At 46.9% G+C, this 20,791-nt stretch overlaps 1 long non-coding RNA gene across 1 annotated transcript; it reads right to left on the minus strand.

Annotated features, from left to right (window-relative positions):
• Positions 1 to 10,753: 10,753 nt before the first annotated feature.
• LOC123087066 (uncharacterized) lies at positions 10,754 to 14,637 on the minus strand. Its single transcript, XR_006441220.1, has 7 exons — positions 14,386 to 14,637; positions 14,133 to 14,245; positions 13,471 to 13,590; positions 12,907 to 13,163; positions 12,438 to 12,768; positions 12,250 to 12,351; positions 10,754 to 11,434 (listed from the first exon to the last, which is right to left on the minus strand). It is a non-coding gene; the product is annotated as an uncharacterized lncRNA (long non-coding RNA).
• Positions 14,638 to 20,791: the final 6,154 nt, after the last annotated feature.

Here is a 20,791-nt window from a genome sequence, read left to right on the forward strand (position 1 = left end):
CTCAAATGGATAGCTCCAAGTGATCTACATCAACATTGAGCATCCACATCTTCAACATCTACATGAAGTCATCATCGACAAAACCCAAGGTTAGTTCATCCCTCTAAGGGGGGATATCACATCTAGGGGGAGCTTTACTCTAAGACTTGAGCTAAAGCAACTCTAAAGATGTGAACACAACAATGCTTTATGTAAAAGTGGTAACCCCACTTGAGCTTAAACGATGAGTATGACCTATGATCAAGTGTTCTCACTTGACTCCTAAGTCAATATACTCATATATAGATGACCTAGTCATCGCAAATTGCTTGATAGATGCTAGAATTGGTTGTGCATGCCTTGTCACATATTTCATTTGCCATCTTATTGTGTGAGCATGCTGGTTGCATATTTTACTCATTCGAGGACATCCACTTGTTGTTTTGATTGTTTGGTTTTATTTCCTTTTGCCAAGTGGATGGACAAGAATGCCTAAGAACCTCCTCTAGCTATCTATGCTTTTCTCGTCTCAAACTCTATTCATGCTGCATCACAAAATTTGATCAAGTCAGATTCGAACCACTCTGTGTGAGGAGCGCTCGGAGTCCCCGATTCGTCATAGACTTAAACTTCCAAAACCTCTTTATGATTCTCGGTCTGACCGATACCCCACTTTCGGTCCTACCGAGATCATTAAGTTGATCTAGGTTTTCGATCTCGGTGCAACCGATTTGAACCTTTCGGTCACACCGAGTTTCAGTAACTGCCTTGCAGTTATGAATCTCGGTGCCACCGAGTTGTTCCACTCGGTCACACCGACAGGGTCGGGCTATATATAGTCACGGGCAAAATTTGGAAATTTCTCCGAACCCCTTCGCCCGCGCGATAGCCTGCTCTGCCAACGTGGTCTCCGGATCGTCTCCTCGCCGCCAGCCGCCTCCAGTCGCTGGTCTCCGTCGCCGTCAACGGGAATTCTACCCCGCCGTTGCCGCCGTAGCGAGTCTCCGCCGAACTAGGGTATGGACTCGATCTTTGTGCTATTCTCCAATCCGATTCTTAGCACATTGTGATCATCATGATTCTTGCCACGATTGAAACACTCCTATCCAGTCAATGCGCTCGTAGATTAGGTTTGATTCGAAAATTTTAGGGTTAGGTTTCCGCCGAAACCATCTCGGACCCACCGAGTTGAAAAACTCGGTCCCACCGATTTGGCTTATGCCATTGCACAAGTGAGACTCGGTCTGACCGAGAATTACTTATCGGTGTGACCGATTTTGGAACTCTGTGAAACCCTAGCAGTCTCGGTGCCACCGAACTGTGACTCGGTCTGACCGAGTTCACTAGTTTAGGTGCCAAAACTGCTTCGGTATCACCGAGTTTAAAAATCGGTAGATCCGAGATGATTTCAGTGGGAAACTAAAACTAAGTTTTTGGATCATTCTTTTGCAAAAATCTCTGCATTTTGTGATGCTCATCTATTCTACCTCATCTATAAACTATTCACAGGGTCAGCAGTCAGCTTGTTCAACATGTCAGATCAGAGTGACAGCCAGAATGTGTCAGAACAGCAAGTGGTGATGAGTGAGGGCACTAGTCCCTCCAGCTCTTCAGATGATGGCAGCAGAAGTACCCCAAGCAATCTGCCAAAAGCTGCCACTAGACAGAGGAAGAAGAGAACTTCTGATTCTGAAGATGAAGATTATGTGGCAGAGGAAGAGGCCACATCAAAGAGAGTTGAGCCAGCTCAAGGCACAAAGCCAGGACTGAAGATCAAAAGGCCAGCAGGCAGGGAGCCTATGTCAAAGGCTAGAGCTTCAACTGAAAAGCCTGCACCCAAAGAGCCAGTTGCTGCTGAAGGCGAGAAGAGGAAGGAAAGGGTCAAGAAGACCGTAGCCAGAGTGCTTGGAAAGGCTTCCATTATGGAAGAGGAAGAGGAAGAAGAGGTTGCTGCACCAGCACCTAAGGCACCCAAGCTAATGGGTGATGCTATCAAATCAGGGGCTACTGCATCTAAGCCCAAGGCTGCATCAAAGGTCAAGACAGTACCAAAGAGAAATATAAGGAGCATACCTGCTGCTGAAAAGAACAAGGCCCCAGTGCCTGAAGCTGCTGAAGAAGAGGATGAAGAGAAAGTTCTTAGAAAACTCAAGGCCAAGATCCCAGACCATAATGATGCTCATCCTGTGGCTGAGGATATGAAGCTCAGGAGAGACTCAGGGCTGAGGAAGTGGAGAGAAGCAGATCCGTATGCTTCAAGGAGGAGGACTGTTGTGGATTACAGATTTCACACCAAGGAGCAGCAAGATTTCTATGAGACAGTACTGCTTGACAAGAAGCCCATTGTTTGTGACATGAGATGGGTCGACTGGACCTACATGAAGGAAAATGAGGAACACTACCCTGGAGTGTATGACAGCTTTAGTGCGTGTGGAGTTGCAGACTTTGTTGGGCAGAAGCTCACAAAGTGGAACGAGGAGCTTATCATGCAATTCTACTCCACAGCACACTTCTACCCAGATGGAAGGATCACATGGATGTCTGAAGGTACGAGGTACCAATCAACTGTTGAGGAATGGGCAAAGTTGATCAATGCCCCAGAGGAGCAAGCAGATGACTTGGACATTTATGCCAAGAAGAAGATGGACCACAACTCAATGTCCAACATGTACAAGGAGATTCCAAATGAAGCACTTGACACTTTCAAATTTGGCTCTGTGCATTATCTTCTGTCAGGGCTGCCAACTATAATTGGATACTGAGGCACACCTTCTTGCCCAAGTCTGGAGATCACAAGATGATCAGAGGCCATGCAATCAATTTGCTTCATGTATTTGATGTGCCACAGAAATTCAAGGTCATGAGCCTCATAGTAGAGACTATCAAGAGGACTGCAGCAGACCAGAAGAGGAGCTGTGGTATGCCCCACAAATTCAGGAGCTCATTAACTCCAAGATGGGCACGGGCATATACTTGTTGGACAAGGAACACTTGCCCATCCGTCCAGATTTTGAGGACAATCAAGTTAGTCATGACTGAGAATGAACCATCATCTGCCCAAGCACAAGCCAAGAAGGAGAAGGCAAGGAAGGAGAAAGCTGCCAAGATGCCAACTCAAGAGGAGGCATCTGAGTATTTCTTGAAAACCAAACAAGAGCAGCTTGGTTACCTGATTGCATCCACCCTGCGGATTGAGAAAGGACTAGCCACCCTAACTCAGAACCAGGCAAGCCTAGAGAGAATCATGGAACAAAAGTTCTATGACTTGGATGTCAAGGTGACAGAGATTCAGACTGCAGTGGAGCAGCTCCAGGATGACATGCAGGAGAGGAGAGGCAGGACTACCACTGATGCCTTTGCCAGAGTGCCACGAGGTCCGAGGTCGTCTGCCGTGCCAGTTGCTGACACCAGAGCCACCACTTCAGCACCAGCTACAGCCTCAGTTCCACCAGCTCCAGCATCTACTTCAGCTCCAACTCCAGCGTCTACTTCAGCGTCTACAGAAGCCTTCGTCCTTGGAGTGATCCGAACTCCACCACCACCTGAAGATCAAGCCTGAGCGTCGATCTAGCACTATGCATTTTCTAGGAACTTTTTGGTAACTTGTTGCCAAAGGGGGAGAAAAATGTATAGATCATAGGCTTCGAGAGAGAGAGTGTTGCTTTTTTCTCTCTTGCTTTATTTGGTGGTTTTTCGAACTTTGTTTGCTTTTGAGTGCTTGAGATACTATGTCATTGCTTGTGAGACATTGATGATCATGTGTTTGATCATAAGCTACACTTAATGTTGCTTAATGCTATTATCTTATCTATCTTATGTGATCATTCACTATTCTTGGTGATGAGTGCATGTATTTCATTCTTATCATTTTAAGCGCTCCACCAAGATGTATGTGACATGGAAGAGTAACCCATGACTCTAACTCCTTGTGCATTTGCAGTCCAAAGCAAATTTTAAATATGCACAAATTTAGGGGGAGCTCTTACTTATCACATACTTCTCAAAGCGACGATATATTTCATGCTTATTATCATTTGTCGAAGCTTTGATCTATATGTTGTCATCAATTACCAAAAAGGGGGAGATTGAAAGTGCAACTATCCCTAGGTGGTTTTGGTAATTCATAACAACATATAGCTCATTGAGCTAATGCTATTCCAAGATGATTATTTCAGGAAAGCTCAATGATTGGCATGGCATGGATGTGAAAGTGGAACCCTCAAAATGCTAAGGACAAAGGATTGGCTCAAGCTCAAAAGCTCAAGACTCTTCATTTTATATTTTAGTGATCCAAGATCACATTGAGTCTTTAGGAAAAGCCAATACTATCAAGGAGGGATGAGGTGTTGCTTAATGAGCCTCTTGCTTCATGTGCTTAGTGATATGCTCCAAAACCCTCAACTACTTTCCCATATCCACATATGACCTAAACCCTAAGCCAAACTCGGTCCTACCGATTCTTCCTATCCGGCGCCACCGAGTTTCACTTGTCATAAGCCACTGCCAAACCCTAGCAATTCGGTTCTACCGATAGGGATCTCGGTCTCACCGAGATGGGATTGCAAACTCTCTGTTTCCCTTTCGTAACTTTTCGGTCTCACCGAAAGAGCGAATCGGTCCCACCGAGATTGCAATGTAAATTCAGTGTTTCCTTTTTGTAACTTTTCGGTCTCACCGAAAGAGCAAATCGGTCCCACCGAGTTTGCCTGACCAACTCTCTGGTTAGCTAATTACCAAATTCGGTCTCACCGAGTTTGTGTAATCGGTCTCACCGAGATTACGTTATGCCCAAACCCTAACCATATCGGTCCTACCGAGTTGCATGTCAGTCCCACCGAAAATCTCTAACGGTCACTAGGTTTACATTTTCGGTCCGACCGAGTTTGTTGATTCGGTCCCACCGAGATTGGAAAACTGTGTGTAACGGTTGGATTTTGTGTGGAGGCTATATATACCCCTCCACCTCCTCTTCATTCGATGGAGAGAGCCATCAGAACACATACACAATTCCAACTCATATGTTCTGAGAGAGAACCACCTACTCATGTGTTGAGACCAAGATATTCCATTCCTACCATATGAATCTTGATCTCTAGCCTTCCCAAGTTGATTTCCACTCAAATCTTCTTTCCACAAAATCCAAATCCTATGAGAGAGAGTTGAGTGTTGGGGAGACTATCATTTGAAGCACAAGAGCAAGGAGTTCATTACCTACACACCATTTGTTACTTCTTGGAGAGTGGTGTCTCCTAGATTGGCTAGGTGTCACTTGGGAGCCTCCGACAAGATTGTGGAGTTGAACCAAGGAGTTTGTAAGGGCAAGGAGATCGCCTACTTCGTGAAGATCTACCGCTAGTGAGGCAAGTCCTGTGTGGGCGATGGCCATGGTGGGATAGACAAGGTTGCTTCTTCGTGGACCCTTTGTGGGTGGTTGCTTCTTCGTGGACCCTTCGTGGGTGGAGCCCTTTGTGGACTCACGCAACCGTTACCCTTTGTGGGTGGAGCCCTTTGTGGACTCGCGCAACCGTTACCCTTTGTGGGTTGAAGTCTCCATCAACGTGGATGTAGGATAGCACCACCTATCCGAACCACGGGAAAAACATCCGTGTCTCCAATTGCGTTTGAATTCTCCAAACCCTTCCCTTTACATTCTTGCAAGTTGCATGCTTTACTTTCCGCTGCCAATATACTCTTTGCATGCTTGCTTGAATTGTGTGATGTTTGCTTGACTTGTCCTACAATAGCTAAAATCTGCCAAGAACTAAAATTGGGAAAAGGTTAAGTTTTTATTTGGTCAAGTAGTCTAATCACCCCCCCCTCTAGACATACTTTCGATCCTACAAGTGGTATCAGAGCTTTGGTCTCCATTTGCTTTGAGCTCCATAGCTTTTGGCGGTCATAGCCTTGGTTTCACAACCTAGGAGAGTATGGCGTCTAGCGAGGGAAAATATCACCGTAGAGGTCCTTAATTTGATGGTACTAATTTTGCTAGTTGGAAGCATAAAATGAAAATGCATATTCTTGGACATAACCCCGCCGTTTGGGCTATTGTGTGTGTTGGTTTGCATATGGCAAACAGATTTCAGACTTAGTGAAATCAACACTTGTCTGGAATTTCAGATCAGATAGCACTCTTCGGAGCAACAAAACTATATGCTACAGGACCTGAACATGGCAAAGTAAAGCATGGCATGGATCTACTCAAAGAGCTTAACAAAAGTCCCTTAGTGACCTTGAGCCAAAAGAGATCAGAAAATACAATTGCAAGCATGTGAACATAGCAAAAACATAATCAGTTCTCAGACTTAGTGAAAACTGGAGCATGCTGAAAACAGATATCAAGTAGGCATGTTTACGAGCTTGATGCACTCATTACGGAGAAATTAATGATAATCTAAGCTTACACCCATCAAGAACACACAAAATGCAAGCTAGACAAGGCAAGAACAATAGCATAGCATGTGCGGATCAACTACAACATCATCGGCAAAATTGCAAACAAGTTGACAATCTGCTCAGATTCACAAAGTAGCAAAAGTAGAGCTCGATTGACTCAAGCTAGGGTGCTCCATAATTGTAAACAAAGACATGGATGGAAAGAGCACTACAAGATTAACAAAACATCCTTACTGATCATCCTCAAAAGAGGCACGGATCACTAGGAAACAACATGAACATATGGCCATATGAGATAAACAGCTCAAGGACTTAGTGGAATTGCTAAGTCCCTGAAATTAGAATTACCAAGTGCCTCACTTGGCAAGCTTGTGCTAGTCACCACACACATCACAAAAATACATGGGTTGCACCTCTAGAAAGATGGCAAAACCCTTAACAAAACATATGTAGAACTCATGGGCATATCATGCACACAATAATCATGGCAAAAATGACAAAAAGCTAAATGGAGCAGCAGATCTGACAAATATCTCAAGTATCCCTCTTCTAACAGCCTTTGGGGCATCAAGATGAACTCAAATGAAAATGATGCAATGGAATGAAATGATGTACTCTCTGAGATGAACATTTTGATATGCTATATGCCAAAAAACGGAGCTACGGATGCAAAGTTACGAGGCCATGAACAGGAGCATATGGATCTATGGAAACAAGGACTTAGAAAAAAACACCTCCGGATCTAGGGTTTGACCCGGGCACGCAAAACGAGGCGGCGGCGCTGCTCGCCGGAGTTCGAAGACGGCGGCCGGCGAGGTCGAGGTCGCCGGATCCGGCGCTCCTCGACCAGATCTGGCCGGAGGAGGGAGGGGACGGCGAGGCGGCGGCGGAGGGCGGCGGAGCCGCGGCGGCCGGCGACGAGCTCGGGCAGCGCGCGGATGCGGCAGCGCCGGCGAGGGCGCGTGGTGGCGGCAGCGATGGCGCGCGGTGGCGGCGGGAGCAGCGCGGGCGGCGCTCGGGCGGCGGGGAGGCGGGCGAAGCGGCGGTGGAGACTCGGGCCGGGAGGGCCGCGGTCGGGCCCCGCGGGCCGGCGCGATGGGAGGCGGCGGCGCGCCACGTGGTGAGCACTGAGAGGGCGCGGACGGCGGCGGACGTTGTCCGGCACCGGCGGACACGTCCGGCGCGCGGAGAGGAGCGGGGAGCTAGGGTTAGGGTCGACTTGATCCGAAATTTTTGGGGAGGAGGCTATATTTATAGGTAGAGGGAGTTAGGAGAGTCCAAATGAGGTATGGTTTTTGGCCATGCGATCGTGATTGAACGCTCTAGATGATGGAGTAGGTTTAGGTGGGTTTTGGGCCAAATTGGAAGGGTGTTGGGCTGCAACACACACGAGGCCTTCTCGGTCTCTCGGTTAACCGTTGGAGTATCAAACGAAGTCCAAATGATACGAAACTTGACAGGCGGTCTACCGGTAGTAAACCAAGGCCACTTGGCAAGTCTCGGTCCAATCCGGAAATGTTTAATCCCCACACACGAAAGAAAGCTAGAAATGACCACCGAAGGAGAACGAAGCGCCGGAATGCAAAACGGACAACGGGGAAAATGCTCGAATGCATGAGATGAACACGTATGCAAATGCAATGCACATGATGACATGATATGAGATGCATGACAACGATCACAACACACGGAGACAAAGACCCGAACCCGAGAAAATAAAATAACTTAACGCCGGAAACAGCAAGAGTTGGAGTACAAATTGGGAAAGTTACATCCGGGGTGTTACAGTCTTGCAGCGGCCCTAGGCATTTGCGACGTCGCCCAGGGCAGCATCGCGAGCGGCCTTGGCTTGGTTGGCGGCCCGACTCTCCTCATCGGAGGACGACACGGCCTGGCTCAGCACCGCTCGAACGGAAGCAGCAAAACGGGCCTAGCCAGAGGCCAACTCCAGGCGCCCGGGCACCAGACGAGGGTCCGCGCTCAGGAGATCCCCCCGCGGTTGGCTCAGCTCGTTGGCAACCTGGTCCAGGACAGCAGCGGAGGGAGCAGAAGAGACTAGAACCTATGGAGCAGACGGAGAAGATGGCAGCGTGGCCACGGCTTGGCAGGAAGGGACCTCCTGAGCCTTGGCCGCCATGTTTGCAGCATCGGGCACAGTCGACTCCAGGTCCAGCGGGGCCACGGGGGCTGACTCCTCACCGGGGTGCCCCAGTTGGCCTCGCGAGGGCGGTTGGGTCGGAGAGGCGCGGGCCTCGCCGTCCTCTCCCCCAACGGCCGAAGGCGTCTCCCCGGCAGACGGATTCGCCCCAAGCAGGGCCGCAGAAGCCTCCTTCAACCTCTTGGCCGCAGGTGCCGGCCTGCTAAAAGAGCACAAATGTCAAGCCTCAGCGGCAGAAACCAAGCAGAGCACGAATCGAGCACTTACTGGATGCCGTCCGTGGACTCAAGAAACTTCTGGCCATACTTGAAGCCCGAGAGCCTGCAGCGGGGGTCAGCCTTGGAGGGCCCGGAAGCAAAAGGCGCGTCAGGAGAGATGGAGCTGGCCTTGGACCCCCTAGGGACCAGAGCAGACCGTGGGGGAACCAGGCTCGACCTGCCCTTCCTCGTGACCGAGGAAGAGCCCTCCCTTCCTCGCCTGGTGCTGGCCTCGTCATCGTCCGGCATGGAGCGGAGGGCCTGGGACCTGCGTCGAGGGAAGGACTCCCTCCAATCCTCTCCAGTCTCCTTCGAGTCGGACACTTCCTCCTCCGCCTCTTCTTCCCCACTGGAGCTGCCGGAGGACAAGTTCACCGTCGCCAGGACCGCCAGGTCTTCGGGAGCTACCGCGGGCACCAGCCCCTCGCCGTTGAAGGTGGGCATGGCTTCCACCACCTGCTCCCAGTCGTCACGGAGGAACAGGGGGACGGGGGTGTCCACCGGGCTCGCCACGTCTCAGCCAACCAAGGAATGGAGGGACGCAGTCAGATCCTCGTCGGTCAGGGCCTCGGAGCTCAGGCGCAGGGCGGCGTCTGCTCCTCCAAACCTCCACAGTGGGAGTGAGTGCTCCTGGAGCAGAGCCACCCGGTGCTCCAAGAACTCCCTCAGGAGCATGGCCCCGGTCAGCTTCGCCGCCCCCAAGTTGCTTGGCCTCAGGTCCGTGTTCATCCTCCTCAACACCGCCTTCGCGTGAGGGTCGACAAGCTCCGCGCGGGACCATGCGTCAACGGACTTAGGTTGCCCCGTGGGCAATACCAGACGAGGGTGGAGGCGCCCGACATCCATCATGACCCACTTGCTCCGGTAGCCTTCGATCCTCTTCCCAGGCTTCGAGATGGCGTTGGAGCTGGAGTATGCAATGAAGCTCGCGCATGCGGAAACCTGAGCGCCAGAAACCCGGAGGGAGAAAAAGTGGCGCGGCAAGGCCACCGAGGGCTTCACACCAACATGAGCCTCGCAATAGTAGGCGAAAGTCGCCAGGAGAAGGACAGAGTTGGGGTGGAGATGCAGGGCCTGCAAATTGTATTGGCGGAGAACGGTAAAGAAGAACTCAGAGAAAGAAGGCACCAAACCGGCGACGATGGCGCTCATGAAGAATGGTAGAAGGTGCTCCCCTTGCCCTCAGGCTGGTCGGAGCCGACCTTGAGCACAGTCGCCCCCTCGCTGCCCTGCGCCACCGTCATCAGGCGCGCGAGGGCGAGATTCTTCTCCGACAAATTTGGGGAATCCAGGGCCGGCGAGTACCAAGCATCAGCCAGGGACTTGCGAGTCGCCATGGTGTGTCGGACGCCACTACAGGAAATACGGTCAATTATGACTCCGCATTTTGGTCGTTAATTCGTCATTGCTTTCGTTTATTGACCTTTTTTGACCAAATTCGGAAGGTCAACAGTTGGCCGTCAAGAACGAACAAACGTGACCTTTTCTGAAATTTTGGTCATGGCCGCCCTTGACCAAAATTTTGGTCGTTAAATCTTTGACCAAAATTATGGTCATTACTAATGAGCCTAGGCCACCTAGAATCTGATGTGGCTGAACCAGCGTGGCGCTGACGTGGAAAAAATGATGACATGGATGCCATGTAGGATTAGTCCAAATCAGTTGTTTTAATGGGCTGGGCCCAATAATTTAGCCCATTTTTACATTTACTTTTGGGCCACGGCCTGTTAATGTTAGTTCTTGGGCTCAGGCAATGTGCAGTCCATTTATTCAATGCCAACCCTTCTCTCTAACCAACAAAAATATATGAATCTTTTTCTATCAAAAAAACTATATTGGGCCTTGAGACGAGCAAGCCCACTCATACAATTTAGTATTTTTCGCTGTCCAGCCAATAGCCAACAGTAGCTCAAAAAGAAAAAAATCATTGCACAATTTGGCAGTCAACCAATACAGGAGAATAGAATGATAAATATAATTCTCCTAGATTTCATTAACTTAGGCCCAACAGTATCATTACGCCACAGATTTATAAGATGCACCAACCAAAATAACATAGCCAGTAGCTTAGTATCAGTACACCATGTTCATAAGATGCACCAACCAAAACAGAACCTCATTAAACCACAGCCAATCCCTGGTCCATATTGTGATTCACATGTCCAGTCAACCAAAACTCATCAACCCCAGGTCCAAACAACTCAACATCAAAGGTCCCAAAGCCAACATCAACCATGCCGTACTAAACTATTTTACCTTCGAATAGATCCATGAGACGCGCAAATCTAGCATCACTTGCTACAACCCTCGCATCGGTGGCCTCAACTCTTTGCAGTAACAATTGATACTCTGCGGCGCGTGCAGCTTCGGTCTCCTCTGATTTCTTCTTGACCTCAACAAGCTCCTCTCGCATCAACTCAGCGGCTTGCCTCTCCCTCTCAAGCTTGTACTCTAGTTCTTGTACATGAGCATCCAAAGCAGATGCAGACCTGTTGAACTTCTTGGAGCTCGAATCAAGGCCAACATTTTGAAGGAATGTGTTTGAGGGACATTCTTTAGTGAGAATGTCAGCAACAACAGCAGCAACATTCTTCGGTTCTCCACCTTCTGGTACCCCTTGTTCCATAGCTTTTTACATGTCAGCCTGACATTTAAAGAAAGATGTACACATGTCATTGCAGTTGGTTCTGAATGACTAGGAAACTTTATAAGCAAACTATTCAAGAATGTTGACTAAATAATAATCCAGTCTCCATGCTACTAATTAACTAGTAGTTATTTGAAAACTTTGAAGCAAACAAGCAGAATTAATCATTCTTGGGAATCACTTTTTTTGCAAGTTACTATCAACTACATGAAAGAAGCATGGCACCAGGTTTATTAAACAGGTAAGCATACACAACAAACCATTGTTGAAATTTAAATTAGGAAACTAAGTGCACCTTTGTTTAGCTTAAATGGGAACATGGAGCGGAGAAGAATGTAGTACATTTCAGGAGCGCATATGTTGTTTCTTTAGTACAGTATACAGTATTAGAGAATCCACTTCCACAAGTCCTAAACATTTCATTCAGATCATATATGAAATGACAGAGTTTCTCCACTTCGAAAGCAAGGAAGATAGATGCTTCAGGCAATCACTAGAAAAATAATCAAAGAGCATACAACACTCTCTCTTAATTACTAGTGTTAAACGACAAAGCAGTACCTGCTGGACTGCAACAAGAACTAAAATTGCCTGAATATTGTCGCATTTCCAGTACCAAAATGAATATGCAATGCAATGAAACAGAGGATTGGGACAAACAAACTATAACAAAACATGAATCATATACTGTACTACTTTGAACAACCCATCTCTATCAAATCTGTCGAGCAGAAGTCATATAATGTAATCAAGTCTAACAAGGATGAGGTAAACAAGCCTCATCAACACAGAAAAGAATAGTAGAAACTTACTATCGCCTTCTTAACTGGCTCAGAGAAACCAGTCTTCTTGCCATTGTGGCACTCCTTGAATAGATCAAACAAAGTCAACTCTTCACCCTTACGAGCCTCTTTCTGAAATTGTTCACGACACAATGGAACAATAAGAAACAATTGAAATAATCACTGTAGTAGCAAATGAAAACATGAGAGATCCTTACCAAAGTTTGCACATGGGAAATGTAGGGGCGAGAACCAGTTTTCTGATGGAACTTAACTTCGAAACGGTTCTCCTTGTTCGACTGACAGGTTTCCTACCATGGAAAAAGATGTATGAGAATTAATGGAGCAACCACAAAGGCCCCTAAAGATTGCAATCCAAGTTGCAGTTCAAAAGGGTATGCAGCCATAATAACATGCAAATCAATGTTATCATCATCTCTCCAAGTAGCACAACTGATGTTTAGTAAAGGAAGGTAGAGATAAAGACAACATATCTATCTTCAGACATCATGTCTTTTTATTGATCGACTTCCTTGCCTTCTTAGGAACCTTCAAAGCATTATAATAAAAGAGAGACAACTATTAGATCTCATGCAAAAAATGTATTTCCAGAATTAGTCAAAGCACTGAAGCACATATAGCATACAAATAGCCCCCATCCCTCAAAAACAAAAGTAGAATTAGCACCTTATCTTCCTTCTCCACTACAATATCATCAACTTCATCCTCCTCAATGACCTCATCGTCAGGACTCTACTCAGAGCTTGAGCCTTGTTGTGTTATGGCAGAAGCTGAGTCCCCATCAGTGATGACACTACTTTGCTGCATTCGATTTGAGTTCCTAACCATCATACCTAATGCAGCAATGCCAAGTGATTGGAATATGCGGTTGTTCCTCATCAAATTTTTAGCCCTAATCTTCTCGTATTCAGCAGTTGGCGCTTCTTTACATGAACAAAAAATATAATTGTAAGATTGAATGGTTGAAATGCATAGGAGAAGCAAGACAACACAAACAACTGAGCTGCGAGTTTCTTAGCAATCCTAGAATACAAATACAAATCAGGAGCGAACTATTTTTGTTTATACAGAGTACATATCAGGAGCGAACTATTTTATTTTGTTTTGCAATCCTAGAAGACGTAAATTTCAGTTACTAGGTTAAAAACATTAGCTAGGCACGAAACTATGCAAAGCACAATTCACGTCCATAGAAAACCAAACAGCACACTCAACAAACAAGTTGTATACCTGCGAGTTTCTTGCTCGTTGTCATCTTTGTCATAGTGGATCTCACGGGAATTGGAACTGTGCTAGTCAGCTTGGTTGTTGCCTGGTTTACTTGCCTTGCTTGCTGGACGAGTTAATGGCCTAGGGAGCAGCATAGCAGTTACAAGTTAAAAATATAAAGTGGGCAGATGCTTTGAAAGGTAGATAAATAGTTGCACATATAATAGTATCTAGACACAAGCACTTCACTACTTGTCATCGACATCAGTCACACTGTCACACACATGTTGTAGGCTACACATTTTTAGCTATTTATAAAGATTGCTTATGTATCATGTCTTTGTATAATATACAAGTATTCAGTTGAGAGCAAGTGCAAAACAAAATACATTTGCAGTTCAAATGTTCAGTTCGTTAAATTTGCAGAAATTAAGTGTAGCAATAGGATTAAATATTTAAATTAACAGCCAGTGCAGAACTGATGTTGATTTGGAATTTTCAATGGGGACTGGCAGAACTAGAGCTGCGTGGTCACGTAATATCATGAGTCTACTATTGCAGAGCTATCTAGACTCCCGCAACGCCACTTTTCTTCAGTAAAAGTAGACTTAGTTGTCCAGAAACTGAATCGGATTTAGTTAAAATGGACCACCTACTTGGATGTGGGATGAACATGAAGTTACCTAGGGGAGGACAGAGAACATAGTCCGCTTGTACTTGGGCACCTCCGTGAGCAGCTTGTCCTGAGAGGTTGGTCGAACGGCACCCTCTTCTGCTTCCTTTCCACCTCTGCAACCTTCACCATGACATAACAAATACAGTGAGAAACGGTGGAGTGTGATGGTGCAGAGAGAGAGAGAGAGAGATGTGGTGGTGGAGTGTGCTGCTGGGTTGGGCGAGCCGGAGCGGGGAAGCACAGGCGCCAGAGGCCCGTACCTGGAGAGGTCAAGGTCACGCCGTTGCTCCCGTCGCCCCTCCGGTGGCTAGACCGGCCGCTGCTTTCGCCGCACGCCGGTGGCTGGACCGGCCGCTGCTCGCGGCGCCCCGCCGGTGTCTAGATCGGCCGCGGCTCGCGCTCGAGGGGAGGGCAGGGGCGGCTAGGGTTCGTGGGGAGGGCAGGGGCGGCTAGGGTTCGAGGGAATTTGGGGATTTGGGGGACGGGAGCAGCGGTATGGTGTGGTGCGGCTGAATTAGTTTGACGAAAATACCCTCATATCGTGCGGTGCGGGCGTGTGGCGGTGTTCTCTGGTGACAAAAATACCCTCATATGTGGAGCGGGAAAATTTTCGCCAGCAGCGAAAAAGATTTTAGGTGTGGCGGGAGGAGATGTGGAGGTAGAAAACTTAGCACATATTATGTACAAAAAAATAATTAAGTCATTTTTATGAAAATTTGAACTACAACTCCCTTATAGTTTACTTGTTATTTAAAAAAATATTTTTAGGTACACAAATATCTATTTCATCATAGATATACCAAGAGTTTTGCAAGATTCAATCCCTAAGTATGAACAGTTATTCTGGCATTTTTTGACTGCATTTTGAAACCGACATAACAAATTCAAAAAAATCAAAACAAAAAAACCTTCGCATTATGTAATTATATGTGGCCTAGCTGCTGGGAAAAATGATAAACTTGTAATACGACAATTGTCTCAAAAAGTGTTCTAAAAAATTAGCTATCATGTATGAAGATTCATGAATTACAAGCCAAATGACCACTGTGATGGACCATTTGTTCCCGCTAGAGCAAACCAGTCGACAGTGAAACAACATGGCGCCGAGGTCCCCACCCGTAGCCACCGGCGGAGTGACAGATGGAGGCAGGGACCAGCGGCTTCGCCGGCGGAGGGAGGGGGGAATGGTTTCTCTTCCTCGTTTGCCTCTCGTGCCGTTGGGGAAGAGAACGAGTCGCCTTCAATATCTTTTTCCATGCTCTCCTCATTATTGGTATACTTCATCACATCGCTCATTGTTCCGCCGAGCACTCTCCACAACACCAACAAGCTCCAGCGTGCCTTTCTTTTGGTAGGTTCTGACAAGACCACAGGGGAAAAATGCAAAGTAAACTGGGACCTCGTATGCCGCCCATACGACCGTGCAGGCCTCGGTGTGCTCAACACTGTCAAATTTGTGCGCACCCTCCAAGATGTGGGTTGGCATGGGCAACCCTTGCGATGAAAAGAACCGGGATTTCTTCTATGCCTCCAGTTCTATCACTATTGGGAACAGGGCCAAGACCCCTTTTTGGGAGGCGCCTTGGGTGCATGGTAGGAGACCTATTTATATTGAGCCTCTCATCCATGAGGCTTCCACAAGAAAAAACTGAAATGTGAGAGAAGCTCTCAACAGGGGATCCTGGATCAACAAAATCAAGATGACCGCCAACTTCTTTATGACACACATTCGTCAATTTGTTAATCCTTGGCTTCTGATCTCGGAATTCTCACTTGAGGAGCACACGGAGGATGAGATTACTTGGAAGCATGCCACTAATGGCCAATACTCCACGACGGCGGCTTACTCCGTGCAATTTCTTGGAATGGTCCACTCTCCTATGGATCACACGGTTTGGAAGGCTTGGGCACCGCCCAAGGTGAAATTGTTTGCTTGGCTGGCCATACAAGATCGAACCTAGACAGCCAATAGGTTGGTCCGGCGTGGATGGCCAAACTTTCAACTCTGCCCCCTATGCAAAAGAGAACAAGAATCTGGCCTACACCTTTTCGTCAAATGTCGATTCACCCTTCGCCTATGGAATTTGGTCAATGAGTAGGTACATTTAAAAGATCTTGACACATCTACTTGGCACCTTGAGGACTCTTTAAAGGAATGGTGGGTAAATAGATCAAGCAAGAGCACCCCCAACCGGAAAGCCATGGCCTCCCTCGCCATGCTATTGGGATGGACCATTTGGAACGAACGGAACGCCCGGGTCTTTCGACAAAAGAGTATGCCTCCAACGGTTTTGCTCAACAACATCAAAAGTGAAGTCATCCTTTGGGTAACCGCCGGGGCGAAGAAATTGGGTAACATAAAGTAACACTCTTTTGTTTTTTCAGTTACGAGGTGTATTTCAAACTCTATTCCCCCTTAATTAATATATGAGGCAAATATTTTGCCTCGGTTTCAAAAAAATTAATTAGTGGCAATGTCAGTTTGCTTTATGTTGGTTTTCTAATTTCTACATGTTCCTTTCTTACAGACTCTTCTTTTGCAACGTACCGGTATGTGTCTTAGTTATATATAATTTTCTGAGTTCATATGAATTTATTATGATCTTGGGAGTTTAAATATAATTTAAAGGACACAACCCCACATGTCATAGCTTTAGTTACTAAGGGAGTTCTTTAGTAAAAAAAGGGGAAATTCTTTAGTATTTTGATTAAGTCAGCTTCTGTTAGCAACACAGTCGGTGGCAGCAAACACGGCCGCGAAACACTAGGCCTGAACCCAATTTTTCGGCTGTTTCTGAACCCAACTGAACCAAAGCCACGCAACACTAAGTCTGAACCCACGCATTCTGTGCATTTTCTTCATTTTTAACAAGCCGCGTTACAACAGTCTGAACCCACGCAACACTAAGTCAGAACCAACTGCTTCAATTTTTATCCAATAAAGGTAATATAGATGCAGGTCAGCCCAACAGATGAGGCAAAATTAGTAGTGCGGCTTTGTACCAATAAACATACGATTCCATGATCCAGATGAAGTTTGACTGACTTAAACTCTAACAACAACTCAATCACTCAAAAGGTTACTAGCTAGCATGGGACTTCTTCAGGATGACACACTCATACTTGACCTGGAACCACTTCATGGCATCTTTTTTTCATGGCATCGTTTTTTCATGGCATCTTCCTTGGTCACCCTTTGGTGGATCCCAACACAGACCTTGCATCGGCATCACCGGGGACGCGGTATCCAGCATGCTCCAGAACAACAAAGAGGTCCATACTCCATACCATAAATACCAGTTGATGGACAAGGTTACAACTTACAAGTTCAATACCTGTTCAGGAAGTCATACCTGAGGGAATTAATCCAGTAAGTTTGAAGTATGTAGGAGAATATCATATCAATATTAGCTTGCAAACCATAGTTCACAGAGGAACACAAAACACTTATCGAGAACAAGGTTACAACTTACAAGTTCAGACATACATAAAGTATGTTAACTATCAAACCTAATGGACAACATACAGGTATAACCGATACAACCAAACAAGGCAAGGTATTATATAGATAACATTTAGATTTCTTTACTTGAAAAGGACAGACAAAATATACCATAGACCTTTCTGTAGTAGAAGCACAAAATAACAATTGACCATAGACCTTTCTGCACTAGAACCGAACAAGGCAAGGCAAGGTATTAAGAAAGATGTGAACACATGAGATAAAATCTAGAGACGTGAACACAGAAGATAAATTCACAGACCTGGAACTACTCGTCATCACCACCAATATTGTGACCAGTGTGATGTTCATCATTACTACGATATTGCATCATAGTTTCATCGTGGTCATCCTCCTCCTCGCTTTCATCCAATAATTCAATATGTTGTTTGACAAGTTTTGCTGCTACAACAGGATCAAAAAAGTGTTCTAAAAAATAAGCAATCATGTAGGAAGAAGAACAGGAGGTTTGCGCCGCGCAGAACTTGTGGCTTTTCTGCCTTTCATTCACCGAATTTACTTCCAGTACAGCAAAGGAAACGGGCTCATGGCCCCTAACTACGCGGCACCACCGATCGTGGCGCTCGTGCCATCCCACAAGCGATCAGAGGGGGCGCCAGACTCACTCTTGGCGCTAATTAACTCGAGCTAAACTCACTGACAGAAAACAACCTCAAAACTACTACTAACAAAACTGACGAAGCTGAAGAAATAAACACTAGCTACTGAAGACTTGGCTTTATTCAACAGATATGACCATGCTAGAAAGAGTAGATTTCTCACATAACAATTGATAATGTAATATCATGCATGTGTGTAAGATGGAAAATTTTCTCAAATTTTGAACCATTAGATATCGATGCAGAGTTGAGATGGCAGGTAAACATATAGCAGAGTTGAGATGATTTAAGTACGACACAATACTCAGGAGTATTTTTCCCCACACAAATGATCAGAGAATGAAAAGAGCTACAATACTCAGGAGTAAGCTTGTGTGCTGAGTGACTCGCTTAGAAAAGAGCTACAATACTCACTGAGAATGAACAGGAGCTTCAGAGCACTAACCATAGAATAGAAGCTTTGTTCGGCTGCAGCACTTAGAAACGGCAAGGATGCCGTCCACCCTACGCAGACCGCTCTGGAGATGACGCCGTCTGCCGCCGTCTGTACTCAGCAGATGACGCTCTCTGCCACCGGGCGCTGCCCGCCACCCGATCAGTGCAGGTGATGGACGGCCACGGTGTTGGGGAACGTTGCAGAAAACAAAAATTTTCCTACTCGTTTCACCAAGATCATCTAGGAGTTCATCTAGCAACGAGTCATTAGATGCATCTACATACCTTTGTAGATCGCGAGCGGAAGCATTCAAAAGAACGGTGATGATGTAGTCGTACTCGACGTGATCCAAATCACCGATGACCAGCGCCGAACGGACGGCACCTCCGCGTTCAACACACGTACGGGACGGGAGACGTCTCCTCCTTCTTGATCCAGCAAGGGGGAAGGAGAGGTTGATGAAGATCCAGCAGCACGACGGCGTGGTGGTGGATGCAGGGCGTCACAGCAGCAGGGCTTCGCCGAGACTACGAGGGAGAGACGTAACGGGGGGAGGTGGAGGCGCCAGGGGCTGGTGTAAAATCCCTCCTCTCCCCCCCACTATATATAGGGGTGCCAGGGGGGCGCCGACCCTAGTAGATGGCATCTACTAGGGGGGGCGGCGGCCTAGGGGAGGTTTCCCTCCCCCCCAAGGCACCCAAGGGTGCCTTCCACCACTAGGACTCCTCCTAGGGGGAAACCCTAGGCGCATGGGCCTATAGGGGCTGGTGCCCTTGGCCCATGAAGGCCAAGGCGCACCCCCTACAGCCCATGTGCCCCCCCGGGACAGGTGGTCCCACCCGGTGGGCCCCCGGGACCCTTCCGGTGGTCCCGGTACAATACCGATAACACCGAAACTTGTCTCGATGCCCGAAACTGCACTTCCTATATATAATTCTTTACCTCCGGACCATTCCGGAACTCCTCGTGACGTCCGGGATCTCATCCGGGACTCCGGATAACATTCGGGTTTCTGCATATACATATCTTCATAACCCTAGCGTCACAGAACCTTAAGTGTGTAGACCCTACGGGTTCGGGAGACAAGCAGACATGACCGAGACGACTCTCCGGTCAATAACCAACAGCGGGATCTGGATACCCATGTTGGCTCCCACATGCTCCACGATGATCTCATCGGATGAACCACGATGTCGAGGATTCTATCAACCCCGTACGCTATTCCCTTTGTCTATCGGTATGTTACTTGCCCGAGATTCGATCGTCGGTATCCCAATACCTCGTTCAATCTCGTTACCGGCAAGTCACTTTACTCGTACCGTAATGCATGATCCCGTGACCAGACACTTGGTCACTCTGAGCTCATTATGATGATGCATTACCGAGTGGGCCCAGTGATACCTCTCCGTCATACGGAGTGACAAATCCCAGTCTTGATCCATGTCACCCAACAGACACTTTCGGAGATACCCGTAGTGCACGTTTATAATCACCCAGTTACGTTGTGACGTTTGGTACACCCAAAGCACTCCTACGGTATCCGGGAGTTACACGATCTCATGGTCGAAGGAAGAGATACTTGACACTGGAAAAGCTCTAGCAAACGAACTAACCGACCTTTATGCTATGCTTAAGATTGGGTCTTGTCCATCACATCATTCTCCTAATGATGTGATCCCGTTATCAACGACATCCAGTGTCCATAGCCAGGAAACCATGACTATCTGTTGATCACAACGAGCTAGTCAACTAGAGGCTCACTAGGGACATATTGTGGTCTATGTATTCACACGTGTATTACGATTTCCGGATAATACAGTTATAGCATGAATAAAAGACAATTATCATGAACAAGGAAATATAATAATAAAGCTTTTATTATTGCCTCTAGGGCATATTTCCAACAGTCTCCCACTTGCACTAGAGTCAATAATCTAGTTACATTGTGATGAATCGAACACCCATAGAATTCTGGTGTTGATCATGTTTTGCTCTAGGGAGAGGTTTAGTCAACGGATCTGCTATATTCAGGTCCGTATGTACTTTACAAATCTCTATGTCTCCATCTTGAACATTTTCACGAATGGAGTTGAAGCGACGCTTGATGT

Source organism: Triticum aestivum, chromosome 4A (assembly GCF_018294505.1).
Source record: "Triticum aestivum cultivar Chinese Spring chromosome 4A, IWGSC CS RefSeq v2.1, whole genome shotgun sequence".
NCBI classification, from domain to species: Eukaryota; Viridiplantae; Streptophyta; class Magnoliopsida; order Poales; family Poaceae; genus Triticum; species Triticum aestivum.